Genomic DNA, 26,303 nt, shown 5'->3' on the forward strand with positions numbered 1-26,303 from the left:
GTGACATTTTAAAACATAAGAGAGGGATCAGTACCTACTTTGGAAAAACAACTGTCCTATGGAGAAAGCATTTTGAAAAGAGATGTAACAGTGGAAACATTTTTATACATGATTTTGCCAAATGTAATGCAAATGTGTCCCTTAAAAGCTCTCTTACTTGTACAATTAAAAACTTGAAAAGAAATGTTTTTTATCATTTTAAGTCTTCCAAATGAAGGGTTTCCATGGGTATGGGTACATTTGATAAGAGCACATCAATGAAATATCTTTCAGTTACATTTTGAGGATGTACAGTGGACATCAGAGGTGGCCAGAAGCCAGAGAAAGGCTCCCTGGAAAGTTGCTATTGGAGCAAAGATTTGAGAACAATGATGGTGTGAATTCTGAATACCTGGAAGAAGAACTTCCCTGGTTGAGGGAAGGGACAAATGCAGAAGCTAGCATGATACGTTCTAGGAAAAGGGAGGATTCTAGAATGGAAGAAGGGGTGGAGAAAAGTAGATGGAGCCAGCAAGGTAATGGGCAGGGAATGTGTGGGTGGTGTAGAGGCAGCTGTTACTGTGGTGAGGTCCAGCTGGGGCCAGGGTGGTGGCAGGGGAGGTGGGTCAGGGCCATCACTAATTAACTTGCCAATTAGTCAAGCTCCCAATGGCTTAGCGTGTAGAGAATCCGCCTGTGATTCAGGAGCTGCACGAGCTGTGGTTCGATCCCTAGATCAGGAAGATCCCCTGGAAGAAGAAACAGCAACTCACTCCAGTATTCTTGCCTGAAAACTCCCATGGACAGAGAAGCCTGGCAGGCTACAGTCCATGGGGTTACAAAGAGTCAGACACAGCTGGGCACACATGCATGCAAGACGAGCTCACACCTCCACCCCCAACCCTGCTATGCTCACTCCCTCGACAGTGTCACTGGATTTCACGTCTTTAGATGTCATCCACCCAACTGTATAGGCGAGGCTTCCTTCTTAAACTGCAGAACCATATGTCTCCCTCTCTCACCTGAACACCTCTGCTCTGACGTGTTGGAGACGTCTCAGATATAGTACGTGCAAAACACAAAAACTCTCTATATCCACCCTAAGCTGCTCCCCTTATAATTTGCACCATCTCAAGCAATGCCTACAGTCTCCTTCTGGGAGTCCATGACAAACCCCTTGGAATCCTCCCGACCCCCTCGGGTTCTCTTGGACCTCTTGTCCATGCCATCAGCAAAGTGTGTCGGTGGTATCTTCACATCCAGACTTAACCACAAATCATCTTCCCCAGGGCCCTCACGACCTCCCGGCAATCCATCACCTCTTACCTGGATCACTAACTACCACAGCCTCCTAAGCAGTCATTTGCTTCAAGCCTTGAGCCACTCCAATCAGCGCCTCCCCCAGGCACTAGATTACATCATTCCTGTGATTAAAGCCCACTGGTCCCCCTGTCTCCCTGAGAGTACAAGGTGAAGTGTCCTGCCCCAACCTGTACTCTCACTTGCTGCCATTCTGCCCCCTGCTCGCTTCATTCCAGCCATCTTTGTCTCCCCATTACAACTGGGACACACCTGCCATGTTCCTGCCTCGGGGCCTCTGAACTGGCTGTCCCCTCTCCCTGGACCACTCTCCCCCACGACCTCCTGCAGGCCTATGTTCACACATCAGTGAGAAGTTCCCTGACCATTCAACTGGGTTTACAGTAACAGCCTCAGTTTCAGCAGTCTTAGGTCTTTTCTTACTTAATTTTCTTCCATAGCATGTATCCCTTTCTGAATACAACTTGCCTTTTTTACAACTGTGTTTATTTCCACTATATTATAAGCTCCATGAGAGGTCTCTTCTGTTTCTTACACTGCTGTCTCTGCAGTGCCTGAACACTGTCTGGCCCATAAAGTGTGCACAATAAGAATCTGTTCAGTGTGTGAATGAATCTGCACTTGAGTTCTAATGAACAGACTGGAAAGGACAGGCCAAGAAATGCACCTCAGGCAAGAGCAACGTGAGCAGAGACCTCGGCTTCATCTCTACCTGGCCATCACTACCTGTGGCAATTACCTTTGCTTTGATGGTGGGCTGAGTGGGATCTCAGACAAGGCTTTGAGGCTATAGTGACAGAGGACTAGTGTGGACCATACCATTATGTCAACGGCAGGGCATCTTCTATCACTGGAGAGGACTCATCTATGGCCATCTACTGCAGGAGTGTATTAACAAAGCCAGGCCAAGACTGTTTGCAGGCCCCTTGGAGAGAGAGAGCCCTCCACATTTGATGCTCCATATCTGGAGCCCTCCAAACACTGGAAGGAGGGTGGCATGACCTTCATCAGTTAGTGATATCAACAGCAATGAGTGATGGCTGGTGCATAAAAGGTTAAGACACAAAGAGATAATAAAGTGTCAAGAAAAACTCCTAAGGTTTCCAAGTGGTGAAACTGGAGAGATGGGATGAGATCAAAGGCCAGTTTTAGGGGGAAGTCATGAGCTTGAGTTTCAGCAGATAGAGCACTAAGTGTCTTTGGGACAGTCAAGGGCTCATATCAAGTACACAGGTGGAGGATGCATCCAGAGCAGCTGCAGCATCAGGGATCAGAATGCAGACGTGGAAGTCAACTGTGCTATGGTAGGGACTGAAGCCAAGTCTGTGGATGAGATGACTTGTAAGAACAAAGAGGAAATAGTATGGGACCTAGATAGAACCTCAGGAGACTCCAAAATGTATTGTTTGAAAAGGCAGTGGGTCTGCAAAGAATTAAGAGAAGGAGTGACCAGGCTGTAGGAATAAAAACAACTGCACAGAAGGGCATGGTGTGGAAGCCGAGGAAAGGGAGGACTTCAAAAATGAAGAGAGGGCTTGACTATGTCAACTGGTGGTGAGCTGTGAAGTACAGTGAGAAATTGAAAACACCCACTGGTTAAGAAGCAATGAACATCGTCAGTGACCTTAGTGAGAGATGTTCTTAAAGCACCCTTCGTGGAAGCTGGATTGCTGTAGGTTGAAGAGTGAGCATGGAAAAGTGAAGCGTTAGTCGCTCAGTTGTGTCTGACTCTTTGTGATCCCATGGGCTATAGCCCACTAGGCTTCTCTGTCCATGGAATTCTCCAGGCAATAATACTAGAGTGGATTACCATTCCTTTCTCCAGGGGATCTTCCGGATTCAGGGATTCAACCCAGGTCTCCTGCATTGCGGGCAGATTCTTTACCATCTAAGCCACCAGGGAAACTCAGAGTGAGCAGGAGACACACACATTGATACATGAGATGCAGACATTGATAAAGGCAGCTCTCAAATATTTCCTGAGATTAATCATAAATTGGAGGAAAGCTTGTGAATCGAAGGCTGAATGCTACCCACTTTTGATTAAATATAGAGACATGAACATGTTTAAATGTTAATGGGAAGGAAACTGAATATACTAGCAAGATACATGGTAGTTCTGGGAGAGGCTCAAGGAGAAGTTGAGCAAGGATGCTGTAGAAGCAAGATGCTGTGGTCAGGGAGCGGATGCTCCACTGTTCCTCTGGAAGTGGTAAAGCCTCTTACACTGATGAGATCCCCTGAGGCTGCAGGTGCTGGATTTAAGAGGGGTGGAGGGAAAACATGAAGTCACTTAGATGACATTTGAGCATTAGGTGAGGGAGAAAACTAAACCAGAGGGAACGCCCTTGGTTGAGAGTAGAATATCCAGGAAGTCTGAAGTTGATGGACTGACAAAAGGCAAGGGCATACAGTCAGGAGCTGAGAACCATTAATCAATGAATACACAATTGTGTCTGTTCTCTGGTCACTAGGCAGGTCAGCAAAATTTGCTGTAAAAGGCTACAGCTACTGATGTGTCTAGAATCCAGTGACAAACAACATCAGACAAGATGTAGCACTATCTGCCCTCAGCAGGCTTCCAGTCAAGGCCAGGACCACTGGAATCATTACCAAGATAAGTATCTCAAAACCAGAGTAACAAAATATCAAGCAAGGTCTACTCTTGCAAAACTGTGACTTCAGTTACAGAGTCAGAACTGTCTGTGGGGAGATAACTCGGTCGAAGACCAGAAGAAAAGAGTGCTCCTGAAAGAGGAAACATGGATTTAACCAGATACAAAACAGGGAGTCCTGTAGGTCCAGCTTAAAGACAAAGCTGTAAAGGAAACAAAATCAATATTTTAGGATGAACTGGAGAGTGTGCATGCCAGGTAAATTAGGAAAAGCTAAAACTGAAGGCCAGAATTCCATCCAGAAGCAAAGTGCAACTATGAGACAATGGGCTTCATGCCAGGCTGTGTAAGAGAATAAATCTGAGATAGTGAGAGAGAAGAATCATTAAGATGCTGATAAGATAGCAACCACCAACACAACCCAGGAGTCCTGACGGTCTAGCCAGTGTTGAGAGGTTCCAGGCAAGTCTGATCTTTGAAATGTCTCTGATTTAGTTATCAGCAGCCCCATTTGACGAAGAAGGGAACTGAGACCTTAGGTGGTTAAGGTAACAGTGCACTGATGTGGAGCTGCTAAGTAGCAAAACCTGCATTTCAACTCAAGCTTAGCAAACCCTTTAAAGAGTTCTGGCCAATTCAAATTAGAAACAAGTGAACAAGGAGCACCACATTATGAAATGTTGGAGGAAGTTTTTCTATACTAACATGTAGTTATTGTCAAGCAACTTTCAGAACATATTTATTTTAAAACAATAAAAATGGTGTTGTCGTTTAGTCGCTAAGTCAAGTCTGACTCTTTGCGACCCCATGGACTGTAGCTCATCAGGCTCCTCTGTCCATGGGATTTCCCAGGCAAGAATACTGGAGCTGGTTGCCATTTCCTTCTCCAGACAATCTTCCTGACCCAGGAAGGGATCGAACTCACGTTTCCTGCTTGGCAGACAGATTCTTTACCACTGACCCACCTGGGAAGACTGACAATGATGGTAGGCAACAAATAATGGATGACTGTGTATGTTTTCTGATTCATCAATAAAGTTAGAGATGTATTATCAAAAGCTGAACACTGAACAACCCTGCGCTGTGCTGTGCTTAGTTACTCAGTCATATCCGACTCTTTGTGACCTCATGAACTGCAGCCCATCAGGCTCCTCTGTCCACGGGGATTCTCCAGGCAAGAATCCTGCAGTGGGTTGCCATGCCCTTCTCTGAGCAATGATACCAGTGGTTAATATAACACCTGCTTGTATAACATGGGTTAAACTTACATCATGCATATTTGAATCAATATTTTAACTTAGGCCTAATGCCAGGGGCAAAAGGATCCTGATACAGCTGACCAATGAAGGGCCAGGACACAGGAGACTGGAGTCAGAGTAAGAACTCTGATTTTCCTGATCTTCGCAGGTCTTAAGGGAAGGCAATGGGATGATCCAAAATGTTTAGGACTCACATGCCTTCCAATACTGCATTAAAATAAAGACTTACAGTTCCTAATTAGTATCAGTCCTAAAATTAAGGTTTGGGTCACCTTGGCTGTCTCAGGGTTGTAGAGCAAAATCCCTGTGCCCAAAACACGGCTTGTATTTCTGTAACAGAAGCACAACAGCTTCAGTGGAACCTGGAATTGTCCTAAAAGATAGAACTGGGCAATTGCATTGTCATCCACAAATTGGTATTTGCCATGGGTGCTTGCCATCTACCTCTACAAGGAATAAGCCATGTGCTGCTGCAGCTGCTGACCTCCAACACTCCTGAAGGAGTTCAGGGCAGAGAGCAGAAATGAGGCACTCTCTGCTCTGGGAAAACTGATAAGACAAGTCTTCAGATAGTTAGATATTCTCTGGAGCTGATTTTATGAGCCCAATTCTTATATCTCCTCATATCTAGAAAAGCAGTAACATCCTTCATGGTGATGAGTTTTTCTCATGATTAGCAGAAGTTTCACGAGACCATCAGAAACTTTCTAAAAAAAACATATGCTTGATTCCCTTCAGCAAAATTACATATATACTGTCCTTTCCCCCCTGCCTCTTAGGAACAGTTTAGACTCTGACTACACAGAACTACATACCAGATACATAGAAGTCACCAAATGGCCTATCATTTATCACTAATTTATCACAGATTGCTTTTTTTTCCCCTTAACTAACTCTCATCACATTTTTGAGTTGACTAACCTCCTATAAATAAAAATACTGGATCAAACTGTATGTGCATTTTGAATTTGGTAGAGATTGCCAGTTGCCCTCCAAAATTACCACCAAATGGCCCTAGTGACGTGTGACGCTGCTAGTTCCTTGGCCTGGCATAGCCCAGTGTGGGTGTATTATCAAAGTTGTGGCTCCTCCCCATGTTAACAAGAAGTCTGTTTCTCTTGATTGATTTAATTGTATTTGATTTGTGTGAGACTGAGGATTTCTTCATATGTTCCAAGTAATTTGCATCTTTGAGGCCTGCATGTTCCTGTGCTCTGCTCAGATTTCTATTAGTTTGTAAGGATGGTATTTACCCTACTTCAAGGTGGTCATTCTCAAATTTGTCTCAGCAGACCAGAGCTATCCTGCTCATCTAGGACCATGTTCCACCTGCTCTGGCCCCACTGAATCCCAGTCTCTGGGGATCCAGCAATCGCAGGTGTAACTATCTCATCAGGTGATTTGGGTGCTTAACATTTGAGACCTACCATACTAAGATAATTAGACCTCATCTGAAATATTTTCCAAATTTTTATTCCCGGCTGCCATTCATCCTTTGCTATTGTTTCTTCTTCCTAGACAGAAATTTAAAATTTCTGTGAAGCCCAATTTAAGAAACTTTTCCTCTTTAGGATCCCAGTTTGGCATCTGCTGCTGCTGCTAAGTCGCTTCAGTCGTGTCCGACTCTGTGCGACCCCATAGACAGCAGCCCACCAGGCTTCACCATCCCTGGGATTCTGCAGGCAAGAACACTGGAGTGGGTTGCCATTTCCTTCTCCAATGCATGAAAGTGAAAAGTGAAAGTGAAGTCATCCAGTCGTGTCCAACTTTTCGCGACCCCATGGACTGCAGCCTACCAGGCTCCTCCGTCCATGGGATTTTCCAGGCAAGAGAACTGGAGTGGGTTGCCATTGCCTTCTCCAAGTTTGGCATCATCCTTAGAAAATTCTTCCCCACTCTGAGATCATTAAACATTCTCTCTACCCACATGTTCATTCTTTATGTTTAAATATTGGCTCCAACAACATGAAGCACCTTGAAATGGAGGGTATATTTAGAGGAATTTAAGCTAACATTTAAAAGAAGGGAAGAACAAAGAGGAGGTATATAGAGTGTCATTTGTAAATCCACCTGGAATGATAGGAAATATATAAACACATGGTTATCATGATATCCTGGAAAATTTAGATTTTTTTAAAAATGTAGGTCACCTCATCATTTCTATCATTCAACATTCCCAGCCTCATTTTGCTTGCATGTAGCTTACCCAGACTTTACATAGATGTACACTTACATAAACCTTAAAAAAAGGTCAGATGTACATTTTGTGGTGCCTTTTTTTTTTTTTTTTTTTTTTAGTGTTCCTCAAGAACCCAACAAAGTCTAAAGGGGCCTCCAAAGAGAAGCACAATCTTTCTTTAAGTGTCAGGGACTACTCCACAAAGGCCTTTCTTAAAATCTCAGGGGACTATTTCAAGAATACAATGAGATAATCCACTGCTCTTATAGGTGTGCGTGTAATGACGGCGTGGCAGCTGGGTATGGGGCTTGGGGAGATGCATTCAAGTTCATACCAAAAGGAAAATGCCTTTGAGCTGGATTTTTAAAGTGAGAGAGACCTGAGAGAACTGGCTTTGCCCTGGATGCAAAGACCTGGGTACTGATCATTTTTCCTCTTTGCTCAGTATCATTCAAAGGTAAAGTCCAAATTCAAAAATCACAGAGGTGCTCCAATAAAACAATCTGAGTGTAAAGAGGACATAAGAAGGAAAGTTTACCCCTGCAAAGGCTTCTCTGTTTAAATACTGATAAGTAGCTAGACCCATCTGGAGCCCAGCTTCAGAAACTGAGGGGGTAGGAGCAGAGGAGAGAAAGAGACAGATTCATTACTATAGAAAGGCCTAATACAAAGTTCCTCTGTTCTCTTATTTCTTCAGAAAAAATTCACTTTCAGACATTCATTAGCTTTGGAAAAATAGCATATAAACTTCTTTCGTACAAAACGTAGTTCTCTTTAAATGTCCTACAATCCTTTCGAAGGCAGAGAGTCATATAATAGAAATTGTACCCATGCCCACCAGCACTCATTGATCACAGAAGCTATCCAGAAATTGGGGGAAGAAACTGACATCTTTTCAAAAGGACATTCATATCCACGTGTCAAGAAGTCTCTGTGCTATGCCATGCTCCATCATGTCCGACTCTTTGCGACCCCATGGACTGTAGCCTGCCAGGTTCCTCTGTCCACAGGATTCTCTAAGCAGGAATACTGGAGTGGGTTGCCATGCCCTCCTCCAGGGGATCTTCCCAGCCCAGGGATTGAACCCCAGTCTCCCACACTGCAGGCAGATTCTTTACCATCTGAGCCACCACGGAAGCCCAAGAGTACTGGAGTGGGTAGCCTATCACTTCTCCAGGGGAACTTCCTGACCAGGAATCACAGCGGAGTCTCCTACATCGCAGGAGTATTCTTTACCAGCTGAACTACCAGAAAGTCACTCCTAAAACAAATATTATATATTAATGCATATATGTGGAGTCTAGAAAAATGGAAGATGATTTCATTTACAAAACAGAGAGACATAGACACAGAGAACAAACACACAACACAAGAAGAGAAATGGAGAGGGGATGCATTGGGAGATTGGGATTGTCATGCATACACTGTTGATACCATTTACAAAATAGATACCTAATGAGAACCTACTATATATAATAGTTCAGGAAACTCTGCTCAGAGCTCTGTGGTGACCTAAATGGGGAGGAAATCCAAAAAAAGCGGGGATATATGTATACATATAGCTGATTTGCTTTCCTGCGCAGCAGAAACTAACATAACATTTTAAAGCAACTCTACTCCAATAAAAATGAATTTAAAATTCTCAACACCCCTACCCCAAAACAGACGTCACTACTCATGGATCAGTCAATCATAAAGTATTACAATTAACCAAACTTTATTTAATGGTATTGAACCAAATAGCTAACAGCATTGAAGATATATATGCCAGTGAAGGATAATATAAAAAGACCTAAATGCTAGCTCACTATTTATTGATTTTCCAATAGGTTTGCTGCTATTGGTCCAGTAATTTAAATATGAAAATGGAATGGTCTCCAATGAGGCATGGGACCTCACATACTGACATCTGTCACCAGGGACTGGACCAAAGCAAACGAGCAAAATGGCAAGGTCCACCATAAGGTCTTCTCCCTTTGTTTCTGCTACAGTAGATCTCTAAGCTGCATGCGGGCTGAATTCACATCTACTGGTTATTTTTCATAAAAACCAAGGGAAGTATTTGACCCAATCCTCTTGTTTTACTGATGAAGTAGTAAAAATAGGTTCAAGACTGCACAACTAGTTAATGGCAAGGAAGGGTAGGACACGGGTCTTATAGCAATTTGAGATCATTTGTATATATGTTTTTGATAGTATTTAATCAGTTTAATTTAAAGCTCCTAATATTTCAGCTTTTAAATCGCTTTGCCAAAAGGTTAACATTCTATAGTTGTGCTGGTTAATACAACAGCCACTAGCCATGGACCTCTGGAAACATAGCTACTCTGAATCAAGGTGCTCTGTTAGGATAAGACTTAGCAAAAAAAAAAGAAAAGTAAATGTCTCATTAGTATTTATGTATTAACTACATCTTTAAATGGTCACTTTTTAATATACTGGGTTAAAGAATATATATTATTAAAATTAATTTCACCTATTTATTTTTACTTTTCTAACATGACTACTAGGACATATTAAACTATGCATGTGGCTCACACACTATTTCTATTGGATGGTACTGATTTATGGGAAGACACTTAACAGCACTAAGGAGAGAGCTACAAGCAATCTTCCTTTCCTGAATTTGCCCGTGACAAAAGCAAAGGAAGAAAGGACAAGACGGCGTTTGTCCCAAATACTTTAAAAAATACTTACTTGGTCAAGGAACCCAGACTTGCAAACCACATGATAAAAATAAAAACTAAAACATAATTTGAAATAAAATAATTTTAAGTTAATTGTTAAATGTGCATACATGCATCAATTTAATGTGTAAAAGAACATTAGCAATCATGACAACATGACAATCATCACCTGTCCTTTTAAGAGTAGCTATTTTCCTAGAAAAATCATACCCAAAGCCAATTAGTGTCCTAGAAATCAGTTCTGCCTTTAAAGAGACATCTGTCCATTATAAACATCCATACCAAGTAGATTATTAAATAGATGGCTGAGAGCTGGATGATAAATAGATAATGGGCAAACCAACAAAACAGACAAACTCAGTTCCCCATGTAAGTGGGAATGGGGCATCATGGTCATCTGAATTGAAAGTTACAGGTCAGCACTGAGTCCATTTTAACTTAAAACAGCTGGCAGGCAACCTCCTCACCCAGGTAGCCAAACATTTCTCTTTGTAACAAAGAAATTCTCCTGTGCAAAAACTGACTGCCTTTATCTTGGAGGAAAATAATGATTGTGTCTAAATTAATAGGTTAATTTCCAATATACTAATATATATCAAGTATGGCCACAAAATTAGAAAAACGAACATATGATTTTTATTATCACAGCTATACTCTCTTTTTGATAAAAGAAGCTTGTTTTCAAAGGTTTTAATTTTTCACTAAGATACATAGATTTCAGTGTAGACAGTATTTACTTCTAAAATATATTTCTAATAAAGTCAGGTGTGGTTCCTAGGAGATGCACAGCATGACATCAATAAAGTCTTCTCTGTTCTTCCCATGGTAAGATGGCACTGTTGATTGCTGAGAATGATACTTGCTAGCCACAAGCTGAAAAGAGACTTCCACAACTTGGAATTCAATGTGAGTGTTTTCTGAGTCTCTTCTTTGGAACAACTCTACTAAAGCTGTAACAAGAAAGGATTCTGGAGATTTCTGCAAGAGCTGTGCATATATATTTGCCATCTGCAGACATAACTGAGCAGCAGTTGTGTGCGATGGTAGAGACGACAATCACCTCTCCCCACCCTGCTTCCTGAGTTCACTGGGCACTGGAGTCCCTGTTACCAAATTAAATGCCATGTGTTAAACAAGATGAAAATGCTTCCTTGTTTTGTGTCTTCTGTTTCTGCAAAATGAACTATGGATTTTCCTGCATCTCAGCCATAGGATCTCCTGCATTTCCAAAGATAGAATTGTTGACAATTTGCAATTTCAGGCAACGACCAAAAAAAAAAAAAGTATTATTCCCTCACAAATTTGTTAAATTTATTCTAATTTTATCCTCCCCTTTTCTCTCCCTCCCACTCCACCTCCTCGAATCCAAATGTCACTGGGAAAGAATCACATTTGGACTGATTTGGAATGTAAAATGCTCCAACCTTTTACTGTTACCTAGAAAATCTTCCTTAAAAAGAAATTTTTCCTCAAGTTTTCAGTTCCAAACAGAAAAGGTCCCCTATGCTAGGACTAACTTCTCACATGGAAGGGGGTCATTCAAAAAATAATGTGGGCAAATATGTAGACTAAATTCCTAAGGAAGGCAAGTTGTGTCACTGCACAGTGGGAAGAAACTGAATTCCACCACAGCCATGTAGATAACCATTCAATGGACATAACACGATTCACAGAGCTTGTAGTTTAAGTCTCCCAAACCCCCATAGAACGTGAACTAGAGTTTTAAAGGGGAAAACGAGCATTTTTCAGGACAGAAGACTCAGGCAGGTTCCCACCTGGCAAGAAGCCAACAATGCTTTGCAGGCGAGCCTGGGAGCTGTCAGCAGTCATTGTCATCTTATGGGAACCACAATCTTACAACTAAAGATGGGATGCGGCACCTTTCCCATCTTCTCTTCTTACAACAAAACAGGAAGAAACACATGTAGACATCATGAAACGCATTCTTTAAAAGGAGAATTAAAACATTTAGCCAAGTCTCAGCCAAGCCCGCGAAGAGCTCCGCTCTAGTACGAAAACACGCTGAAACAAAACAGCAGCCTCTAACGTGCTCTCACTTTGGACCAGATCTTTTCAGGACTCCCGTGAAACCAGTAAATCAACTTCTACATAACAGAAACACCTGCACCGTATGATTTTCTAAAACACAAACTCCTGCTTCGGAATTTCAAATAATGTGTAAGATACAGATTTTTTTTTAAAAGGATATTTTTATAAAAGTATCAAGATGCTCACTCTCTCTGACAAGGATACAGAAATGCAGTTTTTTACTCTCTCATCTACTCCAATCTTTATATTGCTGACTCGCCCTCCCAGATAGCAGTAAGCCCTTTTAAGGCACTAGCAGACACGAATGCAAAAGCTGCCAGTGCCCCAGTGCAGAAGCAGCGAGCCCACGGCAAAGGAAGAGAAACCTCGGTTACCTGAGGATGAACACAACTCTTCCCAGAGCTGCTTCTGAGCTCGCCTCGAATGGGACCGGGCAGCGCAGGCTGTGCGGATACGGGCTCCTCCCGCAGGTAGGCGGGGCGCGAGCTCCCTCGCGCCGCCGTGACGATGCTGTCAGCTATTTGCCCGCCCGTGCGCACCGCGCCCCCGCGCACCTGCGCCCGGGCTCCTGTGCCCCGCGCCCCCAGCGCACCTGCTCTGCCCAGCCCGGGCGGGCCCGGAGCCTTCACTGCCACCCCACCATCCTCCAGCCTTCCCCACCTCCTCCCCTCTTCAATCTCGGACTTAACTGTGCCAACTGCTGCAGCGGTGGATGCTCCTGCTTAAATGGCGCCTGCTCGCCTCCAAAGAGCGTTTAGGTGCCACCTACTGCATGCTCCTGGAATAGATGGTCAAGACTGGAATTCTCAGCGAATTCAATGAATTAAAATAATTTCATTGAAAGTGCACCAGATTCTTTTGTTTCAGATTGCTCACATTCCCGACTATAGTTACTACTAGACGCCTAAGGCTTTCTTTCAGTGTCTAGATTCTAAATTAAAAACCTCATTTATAAAGCAGATAAAATCGGGCCATGATGGACAGGCAACCACACATTGCAGATTAATGCATTCTAACTTAACAGGCTCCTCTAGCAAAACCACCATGGGCAATCCGGGGCTAAAATTGTCTTTACACCAAGTAGTTTCACCTTAGTATTTCAGGGAAATAACCAAGTATATTTTCTGACATTGATAAACCGTGTTATCAAAGAAGCATTGATCAGAAACAGGTGAATCAGCAAGAATTAGGTTTATGGCTAACAATTCTGTGCTGAAACTTTTAAAGAAATGCTCTCCTATAACATAATCCATATTAAATGTAAACTACACTTAAGGAAGATTTCTTCTCCCTGTTATAAGCCGTTCTTTTTTAATACCAAATTTTCTAAAAGAATTGAACATTTTCTTATTCTTTAAATTTGATTTAGCTTAAAGAATCCCATTTATCAGCTCAAAGATTGTTCAGAATTTACAGTTTCAGTTAGCATTACCCTATGATGCTTATTTCCAAAGTAAATTTCTGCCTTGCTACTCACAGGGAATATGTGGGTCTTTTGAATCTTACTTTAGTCTGATAAATATAATCAGGAAATTTTTTTTAGCTTGCCAGTCCACCCTAATTCTGACCTTGAAGTTATGGCCACTGGAATATGATTAAAATACCATTTTTGTCATGTAAGGCCACTATCAGCAAATTAACTCCTATTTTAAAGATATAAGGATATAACTCTCTTCCCAGTTTCCTCTTCATTATAAAGGAGTAGATGGCTATTAGAAAAGCCATCCTAAACCTGGAGGAGGGCTCAGAGACCCAGAGACCCTGGGTGCCTGCCTCCATTTCTAGAATCTGCAAGAACCATCAAATCAAGGTGTTTTCCATGACAATCCCAAAATGTAGGTTATCAATTAAATGATAAAATGGAAGTTGAGGGCTAAATAGAGAAGGGTGAAAGATATAAAAAGGTAAAAATATTGAAGGCAAAAAGCCAATTCTGGCATCAAACTAGTAGGGAGAAAGAATCTGGAGGTGATGAAGGAAGCCAATTTGATTCTGCAAACTCCACGCTGCAGTGGAATCCTGCATTTTGCCACATATAATCATTATCTGTTTTGAGAATGTGAGCGAGGGTCCCAGAGGGCGCATTTAAACAAGGAACACACACTTCGAATAATGGCCCTGCTGTCTTGTTACTCTCCACAACCCCTGACTTTTCATCAGCCAGAAGAGACAGATTGCTCCCAGGACTGCAGCCTCAGGATCTGATGTAATAAGATCCTTAGACTTCTAGGCCTGTTGGAGGCGGGATGCTCTAAGCCAGTTTCTCTCAAACTCTAACACACATCAGAATCATCTAGTTGAGGGGGAGCTCATTAAACAGCCAGCTGGTCCACAGCCCAGGTTTTCTGATTCAGCACGGCTGGGTTGGGTCCCAAAATGCCTGATTCTCACAAGTTCCCTGGTGTCCCTGAGGCTGCTTACAACTGGAACCCGCTGAACTCAGCCACACATCAGGTAATGCAGAGACTGCTAACACAAGGTGACGTGCTCAGGGACAAGAAGTGTAACATTCCTCTGTTTTCTAAAGCACACTGAAACTCAGTCAACCCAATCAATGTCCCCTACTCTAAGGAAAGCTGGCTCTTCTCTAGAGTCACACATGCACCCTAGGATTGTTTGGGGGTTTTAAAAAGAACCTTTCCAGCTGTGTTCCCACTTTACCCTTCTATGTAGGACTCAGCATAGGTACACTAGGCCTCTAAGCAAATTAGAAAAAAGACCCTGCTCTGGGCAGACTTGATCACTCTCCCCCTAAGACAGTACATTGCGTGAGGGACAGAGGATGGTTTGTGCAAAGAATGTGCCAGGGGCAGGTGCAATCCACTCCAGCCCCCCAGCTAAATGGGTGGGGCACCTGTTGAACCCTAGCCTCACTCTTGCCATCTATTGGTCAGTTTTGTACATTACTCAAGCTGCACAAACAATCACATCAATTTTACTTCCCTCCAGCCAGCATGGTCCAGGTGAGGGCTGGCAGCTCCATTTAGGACTTGGGTCTACAGATCCAGAGTGCCAGATGCCATCAAGGAAGAGGTAGAGACATTCTAACAATGGGGTCCTGAGCTGAGGGATCGGGTGGGAGGCACTCTAGCTTGCAGCTGAGCAAGCAAATGGAATAAAAAGACACAGCTTTGGGCTATGTTATGTGTCTTGTCTCACTTTCAATCTGTTTTCTCTAACACAATGGTTCTGGACAGCAGCATCAAAATCACCTAGGAAGTTTTTAGAAATGGACATTTTAGTCCTCTTTACTCTAGCAGACTCTGAAAGTGGGGCCCAGCAACCTGTGTTTTAGCAACCAATCCAGGTGATCTGGTGATTTTGATGATGCAGACTTTGAAACACATCAAACTAAAGTGTTGTTTTTGTGGGTTTTTTTTTTTTTGTATACTTTTGACAAATGCCATGTCAACATATCTCCTTAAAATTTGTTGAAAGGGGAGCAATGCACCCCCTCCCCAGATGTTTCTGCTTCTTCATATTCCCCCAGCAACCCACGTAAGAGTGGGGTACAGGACTCCACTGACCAGAAGACACCCCCTTTCCCAACAATCTTACCAGCAGTTGGGATGTCCATCTCTAAGGCTGGCTCTCTTCACCTCAAACTCCTGCCTCTATCTTCTCCCCTACAAAGTCAAGCAAACTAACCCCTGAAAATGCCAGACCCTCTAAACTGAGACCTTAGCACTGAAATGCAGAAAGCTTTTCACATCTACGTGGAGAAAAGAAACACAGGCCCATGAACATAAGGGAAGAAGAAAATAAATTTGTCTTCAATTTTTGTTTATGAGTCCTCTAGCCCCAAAATAAGACCTTTGAAATAGGGTTGATTCTTCAAAGAGGTCCCCCATTGAGAACCACCCTGGATTAGTCATTGTATGTATGCTATCCTCTCTCCAGGCCCTCTTGAGGGCAAGTCCCAGGAAAGAAATCAGCTGACAGCTTTCAACAGCAACACTCCAGCCACAGGGAAAGGAGGCTTCAGTGTCCAGCGGTGGTCATGGTGATGGGTGGCAACACCCTCTCTAGAAGCCGAGGATGATCTGGAGAGGATGAAATCAATTTGTCATGAATGAAGAATTTCAGAGGCAGAACTTTTTACAGAGAATAAAAGTTCTATATTATTCCACTAGTTTTGATTATGCTTCTGCATTTTTACTCATCCCTTCGGGCTCTGTACAACTGTACAAGGTGCTTTTCAAGTGTAGGGAGATTTTGCGTCTCTCCTTCCTTGCCTGCCTCCATACTGTGTACAACCCAGTAAGGATGAGGCACCATGCTTGCTGTCTGTTATTAATCTTTTCAGCTTACCCAGGCTGCACAGATACTAACGCTGACATCTGTTTTCTGTAATCTCAGAGAATTTCTCATCCCTGCCTTATCTAAGGTTGACCTAGTTCTCTTGGTCTACTAAAATATTAGTGAACACATACAGATGATTCTATCCACAAAAGGCAACCCTTGCACTGCTCTGCTCAGCCCAGGTTCCAGGCCATCAAACCCCTTGCCTCCCCTCCTTCCCAGTCTTCCATTCTAGCTGATGGAACATTTGTGCCTTATCCATCAAGTTCCTCTAAATCCTACACTGCTTTGTGGAAGAGTCTGCCACCCCCTTTTCCCTAACTAAAAACTGATTGTTCTCCAGTCTCTACTTTTCCTGTAGCATCTCAAACAGAGACTGTTTTCTTTTTTCTCTCTGCTCCATTATCTCCTTGATCTCAGTGCAGTGTATCTTCTGAGCCTGTCTCCCTATCTGGCTGCAAAATCCTGCCTTCTTTTACACTGTACCACTGTCTTCACTTCATCTTGCTGTGCTTTGGATCTGATGGCCTTTCTCTCCACCTGGATCCAGTGCCACTTAAAAGATTCATCGTGCTCTCTGCTCTCTTCTTTCCATGGTCTGTTTCCAGTGACTTTTCCCCCTACCCCATCCCAGTCATCTCCACTGGTGGCCTCAGCCTGCTCTCTGGCACCATGATACATTACAGGACAGTGAGATATCGGTTTCAAGCACCCCCTTTTCTAGCCACTCCTCCTCCTGAACAGGCCAGTACTGTGCTCAGGATTACTTTCCTCCTAAGCATTTGTCTCTTTCATATCATCGTTTCTCACTTTTCTATCTGTATAATACATAGTAGAAACATGTATTTTGTCCTTCTCACTTTTGTCCCCTTTGAAGAGTCAAAAAGACTAAAGGTATTATTGAATGAGTCTGAGCGTCTAAGCTGTCTCCCCTCATCTATGCTTGTGTTCTCCAGTCTGTTCCCCAAGCAGCCAGGAAGATTGGAGCAGATACAGCCTAGAGGGGCATCCCAGAGTTTTTAGAATCAAGCCCAACATTTATGTTGGCTCATGAGGCTCTCATGATCCAGTGGCTTGCTGTGTCTCCAATTTCATTTCATGCCCTACGTCCTGCTGCTGTGGGCTTCTTTCAATTTCCCAAATACACTGACATTTTTCTCCCATTAAGACTGTTGCATGTGTTCTGCACATCAGCTCCGTGAGCTTATTTTTCCATGGTCATTCCACTACATTCTTTGCCTCAAATCTAGTCCTAAATAAGTTGTCTAGAGAGAGATCTTCCTTGACTCCTCTGTTTAAACTTGTATCACCTCCTGTTGTGTGTTGAATTGTGCCCCTCCAAAAAGATACGTGACATTCTAATTTCTAGTTACTCCAAATGTTACTTTCTTTGGAAATAGGTTTGTTGCCAAAATAACTGGTTAGGTTAAAATGAGGTCATACAAGAGTGGAGATCAAACCAGTCAATCTTAAAGGAAATCAACCCTGAACACTCATTGGAAGGACTGATGCTGAAGCTGAAGTTCCAATACTTTGGCCACCAGATGCAAACAGCCAACTTATTAGAAAAGACCCTGATGCTGGGAAAGATGGCAGGTAGAAGGAGAAGAGGGTGACAGAGGATCAGATGGTTGGATGGCATAATCAATTCAATGGGCATGAACTTAGGCAAACTTCAGGAGATGGAGAGGGACAGGGAAGCCTGGCGTGCTGCAGTCCATGGGGTCGTGAAGAGTTGGACACAACTTGGCAACTGAACAACAACAACTATAGTATAATGGCCCTTACTTTAATATGGCTGGCATCCTTCTGAGAAGAGAAGAAATATACAGGGAGAAAATAGTTATGTGATGATGGAGATAGAGATTGGAGAGACATATATGCAAGTCAAGGAATGCCAAGGGTCACCAGAAAACACCAGATGCTAGAAAAGGCAAGGAAAGATTCTCCCTGGCTTTCTCCCTGAGAACAACTTGAAGCCTCTAGAACTGTGAACTGTAGCTTCTAGTCTTCTAGCCTCCAGAATTCTGAGACAACAAATCTCTGTTTCTTTAAGCCCCTCAGTATGTGGTACCTTGTTGTGGCCACCCCAGCAAACTAATACACTTCCCATCATCCAGTCCTTAGATTCTGCTTCTTGTAGAGTCTAGATCATGATTAATTCACGTTTTCTATTGGTTTATTTATTAGCTGTTTATATACTTATTTATTTTTGTCTTCCCTTTCTGTAAAAGGTAAATGAATGCAGGCATCATAATTACCACATTCATCATTGTCCCAGTACATTGGGTTGAAAAAAGTCTGAGGATGAAGTACAGAAAAACTACCCCCTCCCCACCCAAGTTCAAAACTAATTAAGACTATATAGGAGTCAAAAAACTTGAGCAAGATGGTAAACTGGGAAGCTTCAGACCCTTGTTCACCCAGGGAAATATCAAGTAAAGGACAACAGACTGAGTGAAGTAGCTCTGTTGGAGTCCTAAAAACCAGTCAAGAATATGCAGCAACCAAGTGAATGCCCAATCAAGAAAAAGCCACATTCAAATTGGTAGGAAATTATCTTGGTGTTTTGCTAACTCTGTCCCAGTCTGGGGTCAGACTAAGGTACAGTGTGGTCCAATGGAAGGCCAGTTCCTAGTCCCTCCCTTGAGTCAAAGAAAAAAAGTGGAATGTGTTTGCAATGTTTTATCTCGTCTGGCAGCTATCCAAAGGACAAAGTTTGTCTCGTTCTTTCAGAAATCACATAGGACTGATGACAAAGGCATTCACAGTATGCCACCCCCAAATATGCCACTTTGGTATATGAATTATTTTGAGCTGAAGGCAATAAAGAACCAACAAACTCAGGAAAACCTCTTTACCTCCCCCTTACCTGCCTAAAGTAGGTAACCTAAAGTAGACAGAAAGTCTAAATTTCCTTATTTGGAAAGGAAATCTGCAAAGGAAATTTCTATTAGAAAAGATATCTATACCAGATAGAGAGCTATTTCCAGAAATATTTATTCTCCTTAGAGAATCTTATCTGCATAATAAAACAAGATTGATTTAAAATACATTTTATTTCCTTATCTTCCTAAAATTTGCCTTCCTTACACCTAGAAGGTCCACACCCTTACTCTTTTCTTATCTTATGATGGTATATTAACCTCAGTCATCTGGCTGCCTGTTTGAGTCTCATATTTTTGTGAGACTCCTAGTCATATATAGGTAATTAAAATTATTTTTATCCTTTAAATCTTCCTCATATCAATTTAACTTTTAGATACAGAACTTAATACAGTAGAAATAAAGCCTCTTCTTCATCTACAGTGGCAATATTTGTATATCAGGTGCCAAAACACTTGAAAACTGCAGGAAGACCTTAGATTACAGACAGAGGAACAAAACAGAATGTTTCATGCAATGTGAAGAAGCAGAGGTGAGACTCTTAAGGACTTTAAGACATTTAAAAACAGTCATATATATGGCGAAACAATGTGGGGAAAGGACAGAGAGGGAAAGTTCCAGAGAAGGTGCATGCCCACAAAAGGCCTAGGAAGACTTTATGCCTTTATGTCAGGCTGATTAGTAAAGGCCTTCCCCTACACAGAATCAATCTGCAAAGACAGGGAAAGTTGGCTGTTCAATTTTCAAAACATCCAATTTTCAAAAAGGAGTTCAGAAAGCACAGTAAGAAACAAGTAAATGTGTCCCATTCAGAGGAATAAAATGAATCTCCAAAAATGGACCCTAAAGAAATTTAGGTTTCAGACTTACTGGACAAAGACTTTAAAATTCCTACCTTAAAATTCTCAAAGAACTAAACTAGAACATGGGCAAAGAACAAAAGGAAATCAGAAAACGATATATGAACAAAATAAAAATATCAAACCCTTGACAATTTATGAACAAATTCAACAAAGTTATAGGATACAAAATCAACATGCAAAATTAAGTTGCATTTCTATTCAGTAAGAGTAAACAACCTATTAAGGAAATACAAAAAAAAAATTCTAAATATCTGAAAGAATAAATTATATATGAATACTCATCCAAGGAAACAAATACCCGTAGACTGAAAACTATGAAATATTTCTAAGAGTAATTAAAGAAGACACAAATAAATAAAAAGACATCATATGTTCATGGATTGGAAGACAGTATTAAGATGCCAAAACTACTCAAAGGGATTTATGGATTATAAAGGTACAACAATGCTTTTACAGAAATAGAGAAATCATTTTTAAAATTCAAATGGATTTCAAGATACCCTGAATAGATAAATCAATCTTGAAAAAGAAGAAATGTGAAGGTCTCACACTTCTTAAATTCAAAACTTACTACAAAGCTATGATAATCAGACCAGTATGATACTGGCATATGAAATAGAAAAGAGAGCCCAAAATAAACCCTCATATATATAATCAAATGATTTTAAACAAAAATAGCAAAGATAATTTGATGGATAAAGGCAATCTTTTTAACAAATGATACTGAGAAAACTGTACATACATATTGAGAACAATGAAGTTTGACCCTGGCCTTAATACAAAAAATTAACTCAAAAAGGATTTAAAAAGTCTAAGCATAAGAGGTAGAACACATAAAATTTTAGGAGAAAATATAAGGGGAAAGTGTCATGACACTGGATTTGTCAATGACACCAATAGATAGGACATCAAAAGCATAGATAAAAAGTTAAAAATAGACAAGTTGATCATGAGAATTAAAAAACCCTGGGCATAAAACAAATAAGCAATCAATAGGGTGAAGGGCAACTCAATGAATGGGAGAAAATATTTTGCAAGTAATATTATCTGATAAGGAGTTAATACCCAGAATGCTAAAAAAACAAACAAACAAACAAAAAATCTCCTACAACTCAATAACAATGACAAAATATGTGAGGAGTATGTGGAGAACAATTTGTGGGACTGTAAAACCCATAGCAACTGCTAGAGAAAACAGTATTATGGAACCTCAAACAATTTAGTATAACTCCAAATTGGGAAAGGAATATGTCAAGGCTGTATATTGTCACCCTGCTTATTTAACTTATATGCAGAGTACATCATGAGAAATGCTGGACTGGAGGAAGCACAAGCTGGAATCAAGATTGCTGGGAGAAATATCAATAACCTCAAATATGCAGATGACACCACCCTTATGGCAGAAAGTGAAGAAGAACTAAAGAACCTCTTGATTAAAGTGAAAGAGGAGAGTGAAAAATTTGGCTTAAAGCTCAACATTTAGAAAACTAAGATCATGGCATCCGGTCCCATCACTGCATGGCAAATAGATGGGGAACAGTGGAAACAGTGAAAGACTTTATTTTGGGGGGCTCCAAAATCACTGCAGATGGTGATTGCAGCCATGAAATTAAAAGACACTTGTTCCTTGGAAGGAAAGTTACAACCAACCTAGACAGCATATTAAAAAGCAGAGACATTACTTTGCCAACAAAGGTCCGTCTAGTCAAGGCTATGGTTTTTCCAGTGGTCATGTATGGATGTGAAAGTTGGACTACAAAGAAAGCTGAGCACCGAAGAATTGATGCTTTTGAACTGTGGTGTTGGAGAAGACTCTTGAGAGTTCCTTGGACTGCAAGGAGATCCAACCAGTCCATTCTAAAGGAGATCTGTCCTGGGTGTTCATTGGAAGGACTGATGTTGAAGCTGAAACTCCAGTGCTTCGGCCACCTGATGTGAAGAGCTGACTCATTGGAAAAGACCCTGATGCTGGGAGGGATTGGAGTAGGAGGAGAAGGGGACAACAGAGGATGAGATGGTTGGATGGCATCACCGACTCAATGGACATGAGTTTGAATAGACTCTGGGAGTTGGTGATGGACAGGGAGGCCTCGTGTGCTGTGGTTCATGGGGTTGCAAAGAGTTAGACATGACTGTGAGACTGAACTGAACTGAATATAGAATTATTGTATGACCCCACAATTCCACTTCTAGATAAATATCCAAAATATTTGAAAGCAGGGTCTCATACAAATATTTGTACATCAATGTTCACAGGAACATTATTCATAATAGCTGAAGGAGCAAGTACCAAAATGTCAATGATGAATTACTGGATAAACAAAATATGGTATACACATACCACATAATATTATTCATTCCTAAGAGATAATACATTCCGACACATGTCATAGCATTGGTAAATCTTGAGGCTATAGCATTAAGTGGAATAAGCCAGAGATAAATGTACAAATTGTATGATTCTAATTACATGAAGTACCTGGGGATAGTCAAATTCATAGAAATGGGGAATGATAGCATCAGAATGATGTCATGGGACATTTCCAATTTTAGTCCTCCTCACAAAAATATTAACTAGAAACTGCCCACCAATATGACCCTGATGTGAAAATCCTAGAATGCAGGCATGAGGCTGAAATACCCCACTGTAAAACAGAGGCCAAGATAAAGCAAGTTAGAAAAGTTAAAGAGATAGTCTACATTCTGACTGAATCACCAGCCTGGGTATAGTAAAGAAGCTCCCATGGGCCTACAGTTTCTCCAGTGGAAAACAGTACCCAGAGTGGACATTCAGCATTGTAGGATGCTTCCCTGAAGTTCTGTTTGGATTTCATCTCATGACAGTTACTGGGGAAACTTACCAAGCTTGACCTCTGAGGATCACATAGAAATGTAGAAAGAGTCAGTGCTTATAGCAATGAATGCACTCAGATCTTAGCTTCTGCTTTCAGTGACACCCAATTAGAGAGCTCATCTGGTGGTCAGTGGCTTTATCTTGATATGGAACTTAGTTCAGATTTCTGCCTGATTTGGATCCTCAACCAGTGGGATGTACTGGCATGGAGCTTATTCCATGGTCTCATCCAGGTAGGGAGACAAATTTGTATTCCCACCCAATGGCTCATCATAGCCTCTTGTTGCACTTTGGCAATGCACCATAAAACATAGCTACAGAGTCTCAGCAGCTGTAGAGCGCATCCTAAGGCCTGCCTAGGTAGGGGAGCATATTTGCACTCCTACCCACCTGCTAAGTCTAGCCAGCAATCCTGCACCTCCAGGACATCTGACAGCCACAGAGTCCATCCTATTGTCCACTTGTAGAGAGGCAAGTTAGCAACCCTACCCAAATGCCCAACTGTTAAGCATACCCCCAGATCCTACATAACCAGGAAACTTATTGAGTTACTCTGAGCAGTATCAGATCTTAGTCTTTGGTACCATCAGGCATGGAACCCAGCTCTTCTTAATTGCTCAACACAGCCTGCATTCTTACCTACAAAATAGTTTGGGACTTTAATACTGTACTCTCAACATTAGAAGACTCGTCCAGACAGAAAATCAATAAAGAAATATTTGATTTGACCAAGACTATGGGCTTCCCAAGTAATGCGAGTGGTGAAGAACCAGTCTGCCAATGCAGGAGACATAAAACGTGCAAATTCATTCCATGGGTCAGGAAGATCTCCTGGAGAAGGAAATGGCAACTGGCTCCAGTATGCTGGCCTAGAAAATTCAATGGGCAGAGAAGCCTGGTGGGCTACAGTATACAGGGTTGCAGAATCAGACACGACTGAGCAGATGCATGCACACACACACACACACACACACACACACACACAGAGATCACATGATCCTGAAAGACGTACACTAAGCATTCCATACACTAAGCATTCCATCCAGCAACAAAGACACACACATTTCCCTCAAACATGCATGAAACATTTTCTAAAAGTGATCATACATTTGGTCACAAACCAAATCTCAACAAATTCAAGAAGATATAAATATCTTTTCTGAATACATTGTCATGAAACTAGAAATCAATAAGAAGAGGAAAGCAATAAAATTCACAAATATGTGGAAATTAAGACATTCCTAAATATCCAATGGACCCAGAACAAAAGGAGAAGAATATATTAAAATATATATCTTGAGACATATGAAAATGAAACACACCACAATTTGTGGTATAAAACAAAACCAGTTATAAGAGGAAAGTTTAGAGTTGATAAATGTAAACACCAAGAAAAAAGAAAACTCTCAAGTAAGCAACTTAACTTTACACCTTAAGGAACTAGAAAAAGAACAAAGCATGCTCAGAGTTCGAAGAAGGAAGGGATAATGATTAGAGAAGAAATAAATAAAATAGATGATAGAAAAACAAGAGACAAGATTAATATACTAAAATTTGATTTGATTCTTTGTGAAGATAAACAAAAATGACCAATCTTAATGAGGATAATCAAGAAAAAAGAAAGGACTCAACAGGAAAAAATTATAAATGAAAGTAGAAACATTATAATAGATAACACAGAAATACAAAGGACCATAAAAGAGCAAATAAAACATAGCAAATTAGACCTAGAAAAAATGGATAAATTCCTAGAAACGTATAGCCTACCAAGACTAAATCATGAAGAAAGAGAAAATCTGAACAGACCAATAATCAGTTAAGAGTATTGAATCAATAATCAAAAACCTCCCAAAAGTTCAAGACTGGATGGTTTCATTGGTGAATTCTACCAAAAATTTAAGGAAGAATCAATACTACCCCTCAAACTCTTCAAAAATTGAAGGGAAGGTAACATTCCTAAATTCATTTCATAAGGACATCACTTTAATACCAAAGCTAGATAAAGACATTATGAGAAAATTATAGGCCAATATTTCCAATGAATTTTCATACAAAAATTCTCAACAAAATACAAGAAGACCAAATTCAACACAACATTAAAAGGATCATATACTGTGATCTTGTGGGATTCATCCTGTGATGAATAGATTATTCAATATACCCAAATCAATAAATGTAATATGTCACATTAGTAGAATAAAAAATAAAAATCACATGATGATATAATATATACATAAAAAATTAACAAATCCAATATCTTTTCTGATTAAAAAAAAAATCTCAACGAAGTTGGTATAAAAGGAATGTACCTTGACATAATAAAGTCATATTTAACAAGCCTAGAGATGTCATAATCAACAGTGAATGGTTGAAAGCTTTCCCTTCAAAGTCAGGAACAAGACCAAGACCAGAGTGCTCACTCTCACTTCTTCTCTTAAATATAGAACTGGTATAATACCTAACTAAAGAAATAAGGCAAGAAAAATAATTTAAAGTTGCTCAGATAAAAAGGAAAAAGTAGAATTATCTGTTGCAGACTAACATGATCTTATACATAGAAAACCTTATCAACTACATGAAAACAACTACTAAAAGTAATAAATTCAGTAAAGTTGAAACAAAATCAACTTTTAAAAAAATCAATTGCATTTCTATTGCTGTTGTTGTTCAGTCTCTAAGTCACGTCTAAGTCTTTGCAGCCCCATGAACTGCAGCATGGCTGGCTTCCCTGTCCTTCAGTAACTCCTGGAATTTGCTCAAACACATGTTCATTGACTTTCATCCTCTGTCTCCATCCATCTCTTCATCCATCCATCTCATCCTCTGTCAGCCCCTTCTCACCCTGCCCTCAATCTTTCCAGCACCAAGGTCTTTTCCAAGGAGTCAACTCCAGTACTTTGGTCACCTCACATCTGTTAGAAGGGCAATTATCAAAGAGAAGTAACAAGTCCAGGCAAAGATGTGGAAGAAGCAGAACCCTAGTGCACTGCAGTACTGTAAGGAATGTAAATTTCTACAGCCACTGTAGAAAATAGTGAGCTGTTTCCTAAAAAAACTAAGAATAGAACTACTATACAATACATCAATTCCACTTCTGGGTGTATACATGAAGGAAATTAAATCACTATCTTGAAGAAATATCTGCACCCCCTGTCCTCTACAGTATTATTTACAATAGTCAAGACATGAAAATGAGAATTCACCAATGGATAAATGATAAAGAAATCTTTAAATGAACAGTTACAGAAGATAAAGACCCACTCTTTAACATAGTCTTTGGCAAAGCAAAATTTTTAATTTTTATTAACTT

The 26,303-nt window shown here is 41.0% G+C and overlaps 1 protein-coding gene across 2 annotated transcripts in view; it reads right to left on the bottom strand.

Annotated features, from left to right (window-relative positions):
• DIRAS2 (DIRAS family GTPase 2) overlaps positions 1-12,839 on the bottom strand; it is a 36,742-nt gene extending 23,903 nt beyond the window's left edge. Inside the window, exon 1 of one of the 2 annotated variants that reach the window (XM_020894454.2) lies at positions 12,778-12,839. The gene's annotated coding sequence lies outside the window, so the exon portion shown is untranslated. Of the gene's footprint in view, positions 1-12,462; positions 12,737-12,777 lie in introns of those variants that run through there. The other variant, XM_020894453.2, reaches the window with a different exon arrangement.
• Positions 12,840-26,303: the final 13,464 nt, after the last annotated feature.

The sequence above is a fragment of the Odocoileus virginianus genome, chromosome 31 (genome assembly GCF_023699985.2).
Source record: "Odocoileus virginianus isolate 20LAN1187 ecotype Illinois chromosome 31, Ovbor_1.2, whole genome shotgun sequence".
Lineage (NCBI taxonomy): Eukaryota > Metazoa > Chordata > Mammalia > Artiodactyla > Cervidae > Odocoileus > Odocoileus virginianus.